General features: G+C 35.1%; 3 pseudogenes across 1 annotated transcript; all 3 read right to left on the bottom strand.

Annotated features, from left to right (window-relative positions):
* Positions 1-66: 66 nt before the first annotated feature.
* Positions 67-1297, bottom strand: LOC147490193 (loganic acid O-methyltransferase pseudogene; annotated as a pseudogene). Its single transcript, XR_015202892.1, has 3 exons — positions 1199-1297; positions 745-782; positions 67-635 (listed from the first exon to the last, which is right to left on the bottom strand). The product of XR_015202892.1 is annotated as a loganic acid O-methyltransferase pseudogene (transcript).
* Positions 1298-8038: 6741 nt separating this feature from the next.
* On the bottom strand, positions 8039-10202 carry LOC147490192 (protein FAR1-RELATED SEQUENCE 5-like; annotated as a pseudogene).
* A 1573-nt stretch (positions 10203-11775) lies between these two features.
* Positions 11776-13097, bottom strand: LOC147490191 (loganic acid O-methyltransferase pseudogene; annotated as a pseudogene).
* Between the last annotated feature and the right edge of the window lie 3972 nt (positions 13098-17069).

Genomic DNA, 17069 nt, shown 5'->3' with positions numbered 1-17069 from the left:
GGAAGTTCTGATCTTCCAAAGTGTATGGTTGAAAACTCCTGTGTTCCTCTTCACCTTTAGGTGGTTTTATCTTAAGGGTAGTATGTTTACATCGAAAAAAAAAAAGAAAGCTCTAGCTTTCAAGAAAGAATTCATGTCCTTTGCAAATTGAGCTGCATACGCCTCTATAACTTCATCTGGTGCATTTGCATAAGAGATCCTACCCTTATTCCCAGCTGGAGAGTTTTTGTCCAACAATTCGTATGGTACCGCAGAGAGCCAATTGAGTGAATAAAAGGAGTGTACAAAATGAAGAGAACTCTGAGGAAATAACCGGCCATAAAAAGAAGCTGGTACACTAGCCGCAAAATATTTTTTCTCAAGAGGGATGGATTTAAATAGCATGTTGAAATCGTTAGCAATGTGGTCATTAAAATAAACTTGAAATTCGGAATATGGGTCTTTGGAGACTGGGAGAATTTTTGTACTTGAGCTCTACGGCGTCCAATATGTGTTGTACCGCCACAAACGTATTAGGTTCGGTGGAACAGCCAAAATCTGCTATTGTAAATGGATTTGAGGTCGAAAAACGTTTGATATCGAGTTTTTCACAGAATCGCTTCATCTATTATGAACTTGCTGCTAATCACTCTTCTCTACATTATGAAACATGAAGTTTCAATAGTACTTCATTAGAGATAAATGAATAATCAATTAATTATTGATGTTGATATAGACTTTCTTACATATGCTATGTAAGCCTACCTGAAGAGAGGAATTCCCCTTGTAGCTGTAAACACCTTCTCCACCACATATATACAAAATATCAGGATATGGGTATTTATCGATATTTAATTTCTGGATATGTATCGTGGATATATCCCCCTCTTTGGAGATATTTGACATTGTTTCACATGCAAATATTGTAGATATATCCAAAATATCGACAAATATCATAGATATTGTAGATATTTCTTGATATATCATGATACATTATTTATATTTATTTGAAATATAATAGTAAATATTAAATAAAATTGTTATATACACAAAATATCCCAAAATATCTCCAAATATCACAAATATCGCAAATATCTTCGAAATATCACCGATAATTGCAGTCGTATATATCTCTGAACATATTATGATATTTATATATCTTTCTCTGAAATCTGAATAGATATCCTCAAATATCGCGATATATCGGAATATTTTGTACTATGCTCCACCATTCATGGGGAATGACTCTGATACAGCTTTAGCCATGTCTATGTTTCTCCCCTCCTTTCAATTCTCACTCTTAATTAAGACATGTTATAGCTCATAATCAACAAGAACCACAAAGTTATAGATCACATATAGGGCTGGCAATGGGTCCTGTAAGAACCGATACCTGATCCAGTCCGAACCAATAAAAGCGGGTCTGGGACAGGTAGTTAGCATATTAGATCGGTTCTGGGTCTTGAAAATCAGAACCAGACTCTTATTGGATTGGTTATAGATTAAGTATGTACGAAACTGTTAAAGGCCTGATCCGATTAAATTTTTTAGTCTTATTCTTCCTAATTTTCTTTCGCCATATATTTCTACTAGCTTTCGAACCCGTCCTACGAACGGGTCCTATTATATTAAATTATTATAAAAAATATTAGCAACTGTGCATAGCTATGAGATATGAAAATTATATTAATCAATCATTCAAATTTCTTGCACCAATCTCTATAAAAAGGAAGCACCAAACCTTGATAAAACTCATCGACTTCTTTTTGTTGTTAGGTTTAATAATAGAAGTTTCATTGAAGTTTTGTGAGAATGCCCAATATGACGAAGATAATATTGAAACTACTTGAATAGCATGACATTCTTAATTATAATAAAAAAATTATGATAAACACTACTTAAAATGTAAAACTATATTTGTCGAGACATTTATTCTCCCTACATATAATACAAACATGTTCTAGGGTTATTAGTTCAATGCATTTGCATCAAGTTTATGATTTTCTATTAATTATTCTTTGAGGTTAGTTCAATGTAGTACGTTGCATTCAGTTTCCAATTTCTCATTAATTATTCTTTGAGGTTAGTTCAATGCAATTGCATCAAGTTTCCGATTTCTCGTTAATTATTATTTGAGGTTAGTTCAGTACAATTGCATCCACTTTATAATTTCCCGTTAGTTATTCATTAAGGTTAATTCAGTACAGTTGCATCCAGTTTTTGAAGTTTCGTTAATTACTCTTTGATATTAGTTCAATACATCTGCATCCAGTTTCTGATTTCCCGTTAATTGTTTTTCTAGGTTAGTTCGATAGTTTACAATTTCTAGTTATTTATGCTTTGAGGTCAGTGCGTTACATCCGGCCGCTTCCGATTTCTAGTTCACTATTCTTTGAGATTATTTCAATACATTTGCATCCAATTTTTGATTTTCCGTTAGTTAATCTCTAATTTTAGTTTAATGCAGTTGTATCCAGTTTATGATTTTCCGTTAATTATTTTTTGAGATTAGTTCAATATAGTTGTATCCAATTTTCGATTTTATGTTAATTGTTTTTTTAGGTTAGTTCAATGCATTTGCATCAAGTTTCCGATTTCTCGTTAATTATTTTTTGAGGTTAGTTCAATGCAGTTAGATCAAATTTATCATTTTCTGTTAATTATTCATTTAGGTTAGTTCAGTGCAGTTTCATCTATTTTTCAATGTTTCATTAATTAGTCTTTGAGATTAGTTCATTACAATTGCAGCTAGTTTTCGACATCAATGAAGCTAATGAAGTCCCGCTGTCCACCACGAGCTCCATTTTTTGAATTCACTATTGTCGTAGAGAAAGAAAAAAGTCGAGGTAGGAAGCGACCTCAGCTGAACCATAAGATCGCAGGATTTTCCGTTAATAACTCTTTAAGGTTAGTTCAATACATCTGCATCTAGTTTATGATTATTTATGCTTTGAGGTTAGTTCGATGCAATTACATCCGGTTTTTTATTTCCCGTTAACTATTATTTGAGGTTATTTCAATGCATATTTGCATTTAGTTTCTGATTTCCCACCAATCATTCTATAAGGTTAGTTCAATGCAGTTGCATTCGGTTTTTTATTTTATGTTAATTATTTTTTGAGTTTAGTTCAATGCATTTGCATATAGTTTCTGGTTTCTCATTAATTATTATTTGAGGTTTGCTTGATGTATTTGCATACCGTTTACGATTTCCCGTTAAATATTCAAGGATTTGCATCCAATTTCTAATTTTTCATTAGTTATTCTCTGACGTTAATTTAATGCAAATGCATTCAGTTTTCGATTTATAGTTAATTACTTTTTAAGTTTAGTTTATTGCAATTGCATAAATTTTTCGATTTTCCGTTAATTACTCTTTGAGCTCAGTTATGTATTTGAATCAAGTTTTCAATTTCCTTTTAATTATCCAATGTGGTGTGCAATACTAACTTCTACTGATCCATCTGTAGTGTCTTTGCAAACATGACATAAAAAATAAATTATATTTGATTTACTATCTGAGCTCATCAAAGATTATCTAGTTCCCGATTTCCCATTAATTATTCTTTAAATTATGCATGACTCACTATGTGGAATCTGCAAAGATTATCTATGAACGGGTATTATTATATTAATTATTCTAAAAAATATTTGCAAATATGCAGAACTATTATATATTAATATTATATTGATTACTCATCCAAATTTCTTATAACGTGAAAACCTCACTCTACATTAAAAAAAAAACTCACCTTTGATAAAACCCTTCAACTCCATTTTGTTGTTTAATAATAGAAGTTTGATTGAAGTTTTGTGAGGTTGCCTAATAATATATATTGAAGCTACTTGAATAGTAAGGAGTTACCAATCATACGGAAAGAGATAAGATAAACATCATTTTAAATGCAAAACTATACTTATCGAGACATTCTCATAACATATAATCCAATTATGTTTTGAGGTTAGTTCAATGCATTTGCATCCAGTTTCTGATTTTCTGTTATTTATATTTTGAGGTTAGTTCAATGCAGTTGAATCCAATTTTTAATTCCCATTTTTTTTAGTTTAGTTCAATGCGGTTGCATCTAGTTTCCGATTTCTTGTTAATTATTCTTTGTAGTTAGTTCAATACATTTGCATCTAATTTCCAATTTTCTATTAATTGTTCTTTGAGGTCAGCTCAATGCATTTGCATCTAGTTTCTAATTTCCGTTAATTATTCTGTGAGATTAGTTTAATGCATTTGCATACAGTTTCTGATTTTTCGTTTATTATTTGATAAGGTTGCATTTGCATCTAGCTTCCGATTTTTCGTTAATTATTGTTTGAGGTTAGTTCAATGAATTTGCATCCAGTTTCCAATTTCCCGTTTATTATTTCTTGAGGTTAGTTCAATACATTTACATCCAGTTTATTTTTTAAGACTAGTTCAGTGCAGTTACATCCGGTTTCCGATTTTCCGTTAATTATTCTTTAAGATTAGTTCAACGCATTTGCATCATGTTTCCAATTTATAATTAATTTTTCTTTGAGGTTAGTTCAATGCAGTTGTATCTAGTTTTTGATTTCCCGTTAATTTAATCTTTGAGAGTTAGTTCAATGCATTTGCATCCAGTTTCTGATTTCCCGACAATTATTTTTTTGATATTAGTTTGATGTATTTGCATCCAAGTTTTAATTTCCCGTTAATTATTCTTTGAGGTTAGTTTAATGCAGTTGTATCCATATTCCGATTTTCTATTAATTACTTTTTAAGATTAGTTTAATGCTTGCATTTGCAACCAGTTTCCGATTTATTGTTAAATATTATTTGAGGTTAGTTCGAGGCATTTGCATCTAGTTTTTGGTTCCCCATTAATTGTTCATTGACGTTAGTTTCATTCAGTATTATATATGTTTTAAAATATTTGTTATTATTGCTTTGCTATGTGTGTGTGTGTGTGTGTGTGTGTGTGTGTTTTTTTTTTTTTTTTCTATTATATATAAATCCCATTGTGGATGACGCATCAAATCGAAATTAAAGGGTTTTAGGAAAATCGTTTTTGGTAGAAACTATTGTTTTTAGCAATTTAGTTTTTTGTCTCATATTTTTTTTTCGTAATTAGTTATATTATTTAGGAAAAGTTGGAGATGGTATAACTATATATATATATATATATATATATATATATATATATAACTATATATATATATATAAGGATTTGAAATATCATAATTATTGTGGTCGTAATTGTGATTTTTTGAATCTTTAACTATGAATAAATGTCTAAATCACACAGTGGATGACACATCAAATCGAAAGGGTTTTAGAAAAATCGTTTTCGGTGGAAATTATTGTTTTTAGCAATTTAGTTTTTTGTCTACTATTTTTTTTTTCGTAATTAGCTATATTGTTTAGGAAAAGTTGGAGATTCTGTGAAACTCTAGATGTGATTGTTTTTTTTTCGTAATTAGCTATAGTGTTTAGAAAAAGTTGGAGAGTGTGAAACTCTAGATCGGATAGATTGTTTCCTTATTTATATCATACTTTTTTATATTTAGTAATATAGTTTAGGAAAAACTGGAGTCTCTGTGAGGGTATAACTATAATATATATCTAAAGATAAAGATAAATATTTGTTTCCTATTTTATCTCCTACTTTTTCTTAATTAGCCATGACACGTGGACACTCTAGAAACGCTTCCTCAATTGAAGAGGGTAGAGCTATAATATATATATATATATATATATAAAGATTACCACAACATTGCAATATTTAAAGTTCCAAAATAAGATATGCAAAATACATATGTAATATTACGATATGTTTTTTACGTAATAAAAAGATGGCTTCTATCTAACGGAAAATCCGCCCTTACAAATTTGGATTTCAAATCATTCATTATGCCTTTTGGATTGAGTCTGGCTATGCAATAACCGGTTACTGGGATTGCAATCCAATAACCGTTGCAATTTGCAAGCCGCGTGTCCCACACTTAACACCACTAACTTTCCGTCTATTTTTTTTTACTTATTTCTTTTCTTTTTTTATTTGTAACCAAAAGCTAAAACAAACAAAGAAAAAAATGAAAAAGGAAATTTAAAAGCAACTAAGCCTACGTACGAACAATACCAAAACCACCCACTTTGTTGGCAGAGTACTTATTTTTTTGCTCAGTTGGGTAGAGTACTAAAAACGAAAGTGACTAAATGAGAGTACTTTGCTCAGAAGGGAAAGATGGGGTGGGCAAAGGACTCACGAGAAGGTACTTTGTTTGTCATCGAGCTGGCAACACTCCAATGAAAGCATCAAATGAGAGTAAACCTCAGAGGAACCGCAAGTCGTCACGTTGTTGCTGCCAAGCATACCTGCGGATTAGCAAAACCATGGACTTAGGAGTCCCATAGTGGCGTGTCACAGGCTTTACTAACCACCACAACCATGAGCTGTTGGAACCAAACCAACTGATTATTGCTATACAAAATGATTCATAAAGTTGTTGCATGTAGCATTTAGAACATTGATAATTAAATTTCAAAGTACTGCCACTATTTTTCACTGTGTTTTCACAAAAAAAAAATGGTTCCATTCCTGATGTAAAATCACTATCGCTCATGAATCGTCATCACGTCAATCCCAAAAAAATCATCTTCGTAGCTTCTTCCTACATGTCTTCTAATTGCTCGTACGACAAAATCTACAACATATATAAATATATGGCTACAATAAAGTCTAGAATATTTACGATCATATATAACAAATTCATAATTGATGCATATCATTTACTTACACGATATACTAAGAGAGGATCCTCAGGTCATGGTCGTATCATGCATGGTTGAAACTCAACTTCTTGCGTGGTGTTTGATGAGGCTTACTTGTCTGACATAACTCTAACTGCTATTTCAACTTTGGGTCAAGCAAAATTTTAAAACAAATTGTATGTAACATGGTCAATAATGGTCGACACATTACCGAGTTCGAAGCAAAACCAGGTTCCTTGCTGCTACGAAATGATGGTTGGAACTTATCATGATATGATATATCGATTGCTGCAATACGTGTGTATCCATTTAGTATAGTGATCAAACTCATCGATCTAATAAGATTTTTTTTTAAAGAACAATATGAACTACTGAAAGTTTCACAACTTACGTGCTTTAGCCATTGGTTGAAGTTACAATGGGAAGTGTCCTCCATGAACCAACTAGCTTTAGACCCTAGAGTATTGGATCCCTATATCGAGAAAAATGAAATCGAAGAGAAAACAAATACTATATGTGAAAATATAAAAACATGTGCATACTAGTAAGTGATTACCTGTTGTAGCAATTGGTTGAAGTATCCAGGAGATGCGTGTCCAATGAAGGGAGTAGCTTGAAACAAAGGAACACTAGATCCCTATATTGAAAACTTATAGATATATTGTTTGTGAAAGATGAAATAAGAAGTAGCAAAAGATAATAATGCCGTGACAAATTACATACTTGAGCAGATTGAAGTGGATTGTAAAGTACGTCATAGTTCACCACCCTTTCAAGACTTCTTCGATTGACAACTTTTTCGGCACCAACACTCTCAACTGGTACCTCATCCATTGTTCCTACAATTAGATAGTTCTTGAGCAAAGAGTACACATATGAATCAACACTATATAGATAAAGTACAACTAAGAAATATTTTTTTCCAACTTTTTCTCCTTTTTCGCATTGTTTGGTCATTTGTAGAGACTTTGTCGACGACTTTAGTACGCTTTCTCCCAGGCACTTTCTTACTTTGGGACACTTCAAGACAATTATGTAGTCTAGCCCCACCTGGACGACCTTTCTCACATCCTTGTGCCACAGTTATAATCTCATCAATCACTCGAAGGTGATCAGTAGAATCTGCCATATCCTTTGGTATGTTCTTCTCAACTGAGGCTTCTTGAGTAACTTTTAGTTTGCTTCAATTTTTTCGTATGCATCTGCCAACACTTGTTTAGCCACTAAGTAGACATCCTCATGAGTTAAGCCCTTGAGAGCACAATTAACACCTATATGACAGAGTTCATTATACATCAAAGATCTGTTAGCATCTCAATTGCCTTCAATTGGATTTCCTTTTACATCCTTTACAATCCCACCGTTCACATCATTTGTCCACCTCTTCAAAATGTATCTAGTTGGGATTTCATGGATGTTCCAATGGTAAAATACTTTGATGATATGGCAGCAAATGATTCCTGCAAATTCAAACTTCTTGCAGCTACATACAATATGAAAATTTTGACGGTCAAATTTAACGATGCGTTTTTGGTGTCCCTCGTGTAACTTTGTACTCATAAACCCCTGTCTCATCCACACCAATATCTTCAAGCCTGCACATAAGGTGTGCTTTATACTCATTATCAAACACCTTAAACATGGCATGTGTAAATTTGTCAGCTGCTTGTCATAACATTAATGCTGGAACGTATAACTTTGATGTTGCTTTAATTGACTCAAAATCGCTCACTAATTCTGTATGACGCCGCCTTGCAAGTGCAGTTTCATAGCAATGAACAAACTCTATCAAAGTATATTTTCTTTTTACATATTTCTTCAGAAATTTGTTGATGCTTTCACTGCATTGAGTAATCGTCATATCTGCGCAAAATGTATCTTGGCCATACACCAATGCCTATTTTTCCTTTAGCTTGAGTAGATTTCCCAACCATTCATTTTCCACCAAGTCAAAGTCTTCCAACATTTTTCCCCATCCATTTAAAAATTCCTCTTCCGTTTCACAACTATATATGCACCTCTTGAATGTTTTTGAAAAATCTGGTTGCTTATACACATGAGAAAAAGAGGCATTTTGGAAAATATGCCACACACAAAGTCTGTGTTGTGTTTCTGAAGCTGGAAACACAAGGGGAATAGCTTTTGCCATTGATGGACACTGATCAGTAAGGATTGTTTTCGGTTTCTTTCCACCCATAGCTTCCAACCAAGTATTAAATAGCCACTCAAAAGAGCTAGCCCTCTCATCTATTAAAAGTGCACCACAAAAAAAAAAACGTTTGTGATGAATTACACCGACAAATGGAGCAAATGGTTGACCATAACGATTTGTGCGATATGTGGTATCAAAAACTACTACATCGCTTGAAATGGTTGTAGTCAATTATGGATGTAGCATCAGCCCAAAAGAAATTAGTTAACAAATTTTCATCGTTTGGCATGATAGCAAAGAAAAAGCTCGGGTTTTCTGATTTCTTCCTTGCAAAGTAATTTAGAATAGCACCTGCATCACCCTTTTTAAGCTCTCATAGGCGCTTTTCTTGAAGATAGTTTTTGTAATCAACACACGTAATACCAACATTTGAATGTCCCCCAGCTTGGTAAACCATATAGTCGAAGCCATCAGATGGTTGAATTCCAACTGTGTCCAAGCTATCAATTTCTCCTTTATGTGCATCATTCATTTTTCGATGTGATCTCAGGATAGGTGCTTTTCTTGGAGTTGCGAGTGGATGATTGTGCTTAAAATCAATATCAGTAGCAGTCCATTCACCCTTTTTTTCCTTAATCATTATATGTGCCTTACACCCGGTCTTTATTTCTTTATGTTCTCTTACATTCTTGGATCGTGGATCATCTTGTCTACAACCTTCCTTGTAACAAAGAAAAATCCGACACCGCACAGAACCGTCTCTTCTCTTGTAAGAATTGCCTTTGCGAACACTAAAGCCAACCTTCCTCGCATACTCATTGTACTTTTCATATGCCTCATCTTCTGATTCAAATGTCATTCCCTCAAACACCATCTCGTTATAATTCCCCATATCGACTTCACTTGACGTAAAAGGTTCCTCTTCATCATTTTCTAGCATTTGGTAAGCGGTATCATCAACATCATCGTTTGTACCTTGCAATGGTTCACTCTTTGAGCTGCTACTACTAATACTCACAAGACTTACACCTGAAATCATCATAAAGCATAGTTCATGAAACTCTCTTGTATCTATAAAAATTAATATTTTTTGTAAAGTATCAAAGAAAGAAATTAGGAGAATCACTAAAAAACAATAATAAAATTAAACAGAGTAGAAAGAAGCAAACCTTGCAAGCCCCAATTGGCAAAATTGTTGTTTGTTGGACGTTGGTCATCGATGGAAAAATCAATGTTTGTCCAACTTCCACCTTGCTGCTTGAAAGCGGAATTTTCGTTTTCAAGACCTTGTCGATCGAAGACGAAGTTATTTGAAGAGGTGAACATTGAAAAGGTAGGGAGTGTAGTGAGAAAGATGATTGCTTTGAGAGTAAAAAAAAAAAAAAAAAATCGGTTGGGAGAGAAGACGAAGGGGTTTAGTGGGGTTTTGGTATTGTTCTAGGCTTAGTTGCTTTTAAGTTTCCTTTTTCATTTTTTTCTTTGTTTGTTTTAGTTTTTGGTTACAAATAAAAAAGGAAAAGAAATAAGTGAAAAAAAATAGACGGAAAGTTAGTGGTGTTAAGTATGGGACACGCGGCTTGCAAATTGCAACGGTTACTGGATTGCAATCCCATAGCCGGACTCTTTTGGATTTGTGTACATTGTTTTTGTGTTTAGCAAAAAAAAATTATTTAATATTTATATAACGAAAATTAGGATCCAATTATAAAAAAACTCGGTTCACCGGATTGAAATTGAGCTTATTGGTTCGGAATGGATCGGATCTAACTCAAATATCTATTGGGGTCGGTCCGGGTTCTGGGTCTGTATTGTTGAAAAGCGGATCGGTTTTGGATTTGAATATATCCAGACCGATCCAACCCATTGCCAGCCCTAATCACATAGGACATAATAAAAATATATCCTAATAGGCAGTTTAATTATTTAGTCTCTTAATATGGACAAACGAACTTGCCAGCAGTTTACATATATTTCATCGCAAAATTGTGTACAACCCATAGCTAGTAATACTCGGATCCGTTTTATACACGTTTTATACGTTTTTCCATATAATACGAATAATAAGGCGAACGTTTCAAACCTAATGATTAATACTCGAATTATATGATCCAGGCTTATAATTGCCGAATAATAAGCAGGTCCGTATTTTTTTTAAAAAAATACACTATAATTTGGGCAAAATATTACTTTCTTAACTTATAATGCAACAAAATATGACCAAATATTTTCGTATTATACCCGTATAAAACACGAATTATATGTTTGACATTTTTTTCGTTTGTTTGGGCCGAATTTTTAAACGAATCAGAATCCAAATTTTCGGATTTTTGACGAATAATTTTCGTACCGAATTTTTGCGGTCCACGAATTTACTAGCGAGCTATGGTACACATAGTGATAATTAGGAAAGGCTATGTAGTTGTCAATAATATCAAGTAGTGGATGATTGTTCCTCAGGTAAATCTAACTAATTCTATCTTAAATAAATAGTTCCAGATTTCTCAACTCTGCATCAAACTTTGAATAAGGTATTCGAAGGGGCTAATGTTTATAGACGATCTCCATGGTGGCCATTTTCCTCACAAATATCAATTCCTTGTTCATCATGTAGGTACGTACATCATTATAAATCGAGAAGTGCATTCAAAGAGATGTTCACACATCGATTTCTTTATGATGTGGAATTTAAGTAGTAGGTTATAGATTGAGATTGGGAGCATCACTCAATTCGTCATGACCCCAAATAAAACATGCGATTTTAAAGAGCACAATCAAGTATATATAGGCTTAAATCAACTTCCGCTTTTCATTTGTATTATCAAGAAAAAGAGGATACAAGTGAGATAAAGATGGGTATTATCTTCTAATTACCAACTTTGCGCTTAAGAATGACAAACAATTACCCTTCAGAGAGGATCAATGACTCTTCAATTTTCCTGGTTAAACGGTCGAATAATTCATCCATGATCTCACTTCCAAAGTGTTCCTTAAAGACACCCTCCATGCCGGCTCTCAAGTGCTTAGAACATTTCTCAGCATCAGATGCCATATGAATCAATGGCGCCATGTCCTCAATAGTGAAACAACCATTTATCTCTACTAGATCTTCCATCTCTTTGGGAGTTAAGTTGTGCTGTAGACAGGTATGTTGAACGAGTCTATTTGCGTTTGGCTTAGTATTCCCTGCATTTGATCAATCAGTTTTAGTTGGGCACATTGCTTGATCCTTTCTGCTGCTAGAGTTGAGAGTTATGGATTTAACAACAGTAACGTAATAGACTTTTTTTCTTTTCATATGAAATAGTATGTCAATATGGGTTTGGGTTCAGAGCTAGAACTAAGAAAATGAATCACACATAACAACAGAATATGAAGAATTAAAATAATGGAATATAATTTCAGAATTGAACATCACTTACAATCTTGGCCATATCCATGAGACAAGATCCCATGAGATCGAAAAGTCCAGCGAAAATGGACTTGGGAGAAGGAATATCATCGGGTGTAGCTATAAGTAGTAGTCCCATCAATCCCCCAGGGACAACTTCTTCCGCTCTTGCATTCAAAAATGAACTCATGTCCTTCGCAAATTGAGCTTTAAAAGCTTTTACAACTTCATCTGGTGCATTTGCATAAGTGATCCTACCCTTATTCCATGCAGGAGAGTTTTTGTCCAACAATTCGGATGGTAACGTGGATAGCCAATGGAGTGCATAAGAGGAGTGTACAAAATGAAGAGAAGCCTTAGGAAACAACCGGTCATAGAATGAACCTGGGACACTAGCCGCAAAGTATTGTTTCTCAAGAGGGATAGACTTAAATAGCGTGTTGAAATCGTTATCAATGTGATCATTGAAATAAACTTGGAATTCTGGACTATGCATGCTAAGGCTAGGACACTTCTGGTACTTGAGCTTTACAGCGTCCACTACATTCTGTACCACCAGGAATGTATTAGGACCAGTGGAACAACCGAAGTCTGCAATGGTAAATGGATCTGACGTAGAAAATTTTAGGATATCTGATAAGAATTGATGTAAAACAAGTGGGTTTAGTGTTTTGCAAGTTAGTAGTCTAAATGTTAGTGTCTGCAAGTTAGTAGTCCAAGTGGTCTATGTAATTGGCCGTAGTGTTTGAGTGGTTTAGGAGTCTGTTAGCTATACTTCAGGAGTTGTGCTAGTCTTAAGGAGTCTTAGGTTGTTGTACAAGTATATCCCACATAGGCTATGCTTCTCTTATAAATAAGTTAGAGAGTCAGTACAATGTAAGCATTGAGTCTTTTAGTTTTCAGAATTCAAGTAACACTTGCAGTCTATTCTCTCTGTTTTTGTACTTGTTCTTTAGCTTTCTACTGCATTATTCCAACAGTTTTGGTATCGGAGCAAGGTTCGATTTAGGTTGGGCGAATCACCATTTTTTGGAGATTAGTTGCTGTAGCAAATCTTCATAGAGAAGCATGGCAGTATCCATGGCGTCAAATGGTGTCAATTCTCTTAATGTCTCACATTCTCACTCTCTAGTTCCGATCTTTAGTGGAGAGAAGTACGAATTCTGGAGCATTAAGATGAAGACCTTTTTCACCTCTCAAGACCTTTGGGAGATTGTTGAAAGTGGTTATGCAGAGACGGGAGCTGATGCAAAGGAGCATCGCAAGAAGGATGAGAAGGCTCTACTAGTGTTACAACAAGCTATGACATAATCGATCTTTCCTCGCCTTGCAAGTGCAATCAAGTCGAAGGAAGCATGGAGAATTTTAAAGCAAGAGTTCCATGGGGACAGCAAGGTAACAATGGTAAAGCTTCAAACTTTTCGTAGGGAGTTTGAAACTCTCCTTATGAAAGGTAATGAATCTGTGCAAGATTTTATTTGTAGAGTTTCTATCATAGTAAATCAAATGAAAACTTTTGGAGAAACAATCTCAGATAAGAAGGTTGTTGAAAAGATTTTGAGAAGTCTTCCTTCAAAGTGGGATCATGTAGTTACTGCTATTGAGGAGTCTAAGGATTTAGATAACTATTCCTTGAATGACTTGATGGGATCTCTTTTAGCGCATGAAGATCGAATGAACAGGTCTACAGAGAAGAGTGTTGAGCATGCATTTCAAACCAAAGTTGATTTTTCTAACAAAGAAGAAGGTTCATGTAGTCGGGGACGGTCGTCGAGGCGGAGGAGGCTATCGTGGTCGCGGGTAGAGGAAGAGGCGGAGACTTGGTATGGGTAGAGGCAACCATAATGGCGGAAACCAATATGGTGATAGAGGCAACCAAAGGCAGAACCATCAAGGGAGGCAATGCTATACGTGCAATCAGTATGGGCACATTGTAGTATATTGCCCACAAAAAGTTCAGCAACAAGCCAATTTCATTGAAGACAACCGAGAAGACGGTAATCTTTTTCTGACCTGTCTAGACTCTCAAGAAAGTAAGAGTGATCTATGGTTCCTAGATAGCGGTTGTAGCAATCATATGACAGGAGATAGAAGTATGTTCCGCAATCTTGATGAATCTGTAAAGTTACAAGTTTGGCTTGGCAATGATAAAGCAGTCCAAATCGAAGGCAAGGGGACTATAGTTGTATGGCTAAATCAGGTATTGAACGACTAATTCATGATGTTTACTATATCCCTGGTCTAGCTCATAACTTGCTAAGCGTAGGACAGTTGATTCAACGAGGGTACTCTGTTATGTTTGATGATGCTATGTGTGAAATCAGAAAACATAGGTCTAATATCCCTCTTATAAAAATTCCCATGACCAAGAACAAGATGTTTCCTCTTGAGATTTCTTGTTTTGATGATTGTGTCTTAGTTGTCTGCGCTAATGATGATTCAAAATTATGGCATTTACGCTATGGGAATTTACACTTGAATGGGCTGAAATTGTTATGTCAGAAAGATATGGTGTTTGGTTTGCCTTATATTTCCAGTCTTGATCATGTGTGTGAAGGGTGTGTTTATGGGAAGCAACACCGCTTACCATTTCTAGTTGGAAAGGCGTGGAGAGCCAAGATGCCTTTGGAAGTTGTCCATGCCGATATATGTGGTCCGACAAGAACCATGTCTTTCAGTAAGAGTAGATATTTTTTACTATTTACTTATGACTATACTCGTATGAGCTGGGTATTTTTTCTCTCTTACAAATCAGAAGCATTTGAAAAGTTTCAAGAGTTTAAAGCCTATGCAGAAAAATAGAGCGGGTGTACCCTTAAAGTTCTTCGAATTGATAGAGGGGGAGAGTTCTTATCTGATAAGTTTGCATCATTTTGCAAGAGAAATGGCATTCACAGGTAGTTGACAATGAGGAAAACCCCTGAACAGAATGGGGTTGCTGAAAGGAAGAACCAGACGGTTGTTGAAATGGCGAGAAGCATGCTGAATGAGAAAAAGCTTTCTAATGCATTTTGGGTCAAGCGATGGCGACATCAGTCTATCTTTTAAACATATCCCCAACAAAAGCGGTCGCGAAACATGACTCCATATGAAGCATGGTGGAACAAAGCCCAATGTAAGTTGTTTAAAGATTTTTGGCAAAGATAGCTTATTCATTCGGATTGAGTCTAGTGCTCGTTCTAAGCTCGATAAAAAAAGTGAGAAATGTATCTTTGTTGGCTATAGTGATGAAACCAAAGGGTATCGGTTGTATAATCCAGAAACTAGAAAACTAATCATTCATCGAGATGTTATATTCGATGAAAACAGATTTTGGCAGTGGGAAGCTGAACAAAATTAGCATGTTCCTTTTGTAGAAGATGCATCTGAACCGGCACAAATAGCGCAGCAAGTTGGGCCATCACAATCTTCTCCATTACGAAGTTCACCTCAGTCTTCTCCATCACAGAGTACTCCAGGGAGCACAAGGAGCACTTCTTTAAGGTGTCAAAGTAGTGAGGGCAGCAACATCAATGACCCTACTCTTGACTCCGACACTCCTCCACATAAATTTCAATCTTTGCATGATCTTTATGAGACTTGTACTTATGCTCTCATGGTTGCAGAACCTATTAGTTATGAAGAAGCAGAAGGAAAGGAAGAGTGGGAGCACTCCATGGAGGAAGAGATTGCTGCCATTGAAAAAAATGATACATGGGAACTAGTCGAACTGCCACCCAGAAAAGATGCCATAGGTGTAAAATGGGTTTACAAGGTTAAGTATAATGTTGATGGAAGTGTTCAGAAGTTCAAAGAAAGACTAGTTGTGAAGGGCTATGTGCAAAAATATGGTATCGATTACGTGGATACCTTCTCCCCGGTTGCTAGATATGAAATTGTTCAAATTATTTTGGGATTAGCTGCTCAAAATAAATGGCCAGTATTTCAGTTTGATGTAAAGTCGGCTTTCCTAAATGGTTCTTTGGAAGAGGCCGGATGTTTATGTTGCGCAGCCACAAGGGTTCATTGTTGAAGGACAGGAGGAGAAAGTATATAAGTTGAATAAGGCACTCTATGGGCTTAAGCAAGCGCCAAGAGCATGGTATAGCCAACTCGACTCGTATCTTCGTAAGGATGGTTTTCATCGAAGTGATAATGAGCCTACATTATATGTGAAGATAACAAGTGCTGGTGATATTATTATTATATGTGTATATGTAGATGATATTATATACACTGCATCCTCTAACATTCTTATCAAGGAATTCAAAGATAGCATGATGATGGGAGTTTGATATGTCGGTTTGGGATTGTTGCACTATTTCCTAGGTCTCCGTGTTCAAAAAACGATGATGGAATATTCATAGGCCAAGAAAAGTATGCTTTGGACCTGCTTAAGAAGTTTAACATGCTGAATTGCAAGACATCTTCTACTCCCATGAACACGAGTGAGAAGTTGTCAATGAATGATGGAACACCAAGAGCCGATGAAAGATTTTTTAGAAGTATGGTTGGTGGACTGATGTATCTTACACACTCTCGTCCGGATATAATGTTTGCAGTCCGTTTAGTCTCAAGATTTATGCATAATCCTTCAGTGCATCATCTTGGAGCAGCCAAGAGAATTCTTCGTTATATTCGGGCAACCAACAGCTATGGCATTTGGTATAAACCAGTTCCTCATTTCAGTTCGGTTGGGTCACTTGATAGTGATCAAGCAGGGTTTAAGTAGATGACCGAAAAAAGCACAAAAGCGGGTTAATTTTCAGCCTAAGATCGGGAGCTATATCATGGCTCTCAAAGAAGCAAGCGGCTAGAAGTGTCAT

Source organism: Coptis chinensis, chromosome 7 (genome assembly GCF_015680905.1).
Source record: "Coptis chinensis isolate HL-2020 chromosome 7, ASM1568090v1, whole genome shotgun sequence".
NCBI lineage: Eukaryota > Viridiplantae > Streptophyta > Magnoliopsida > Ranunculales > Ranunculaceae > Coptis > Coptis chinensis.
The sequence above is the reverse complement of the archived record's forward strand: the minus strand, read 5'-3'. Positions and strand labels throughout refer to the sequence as shown.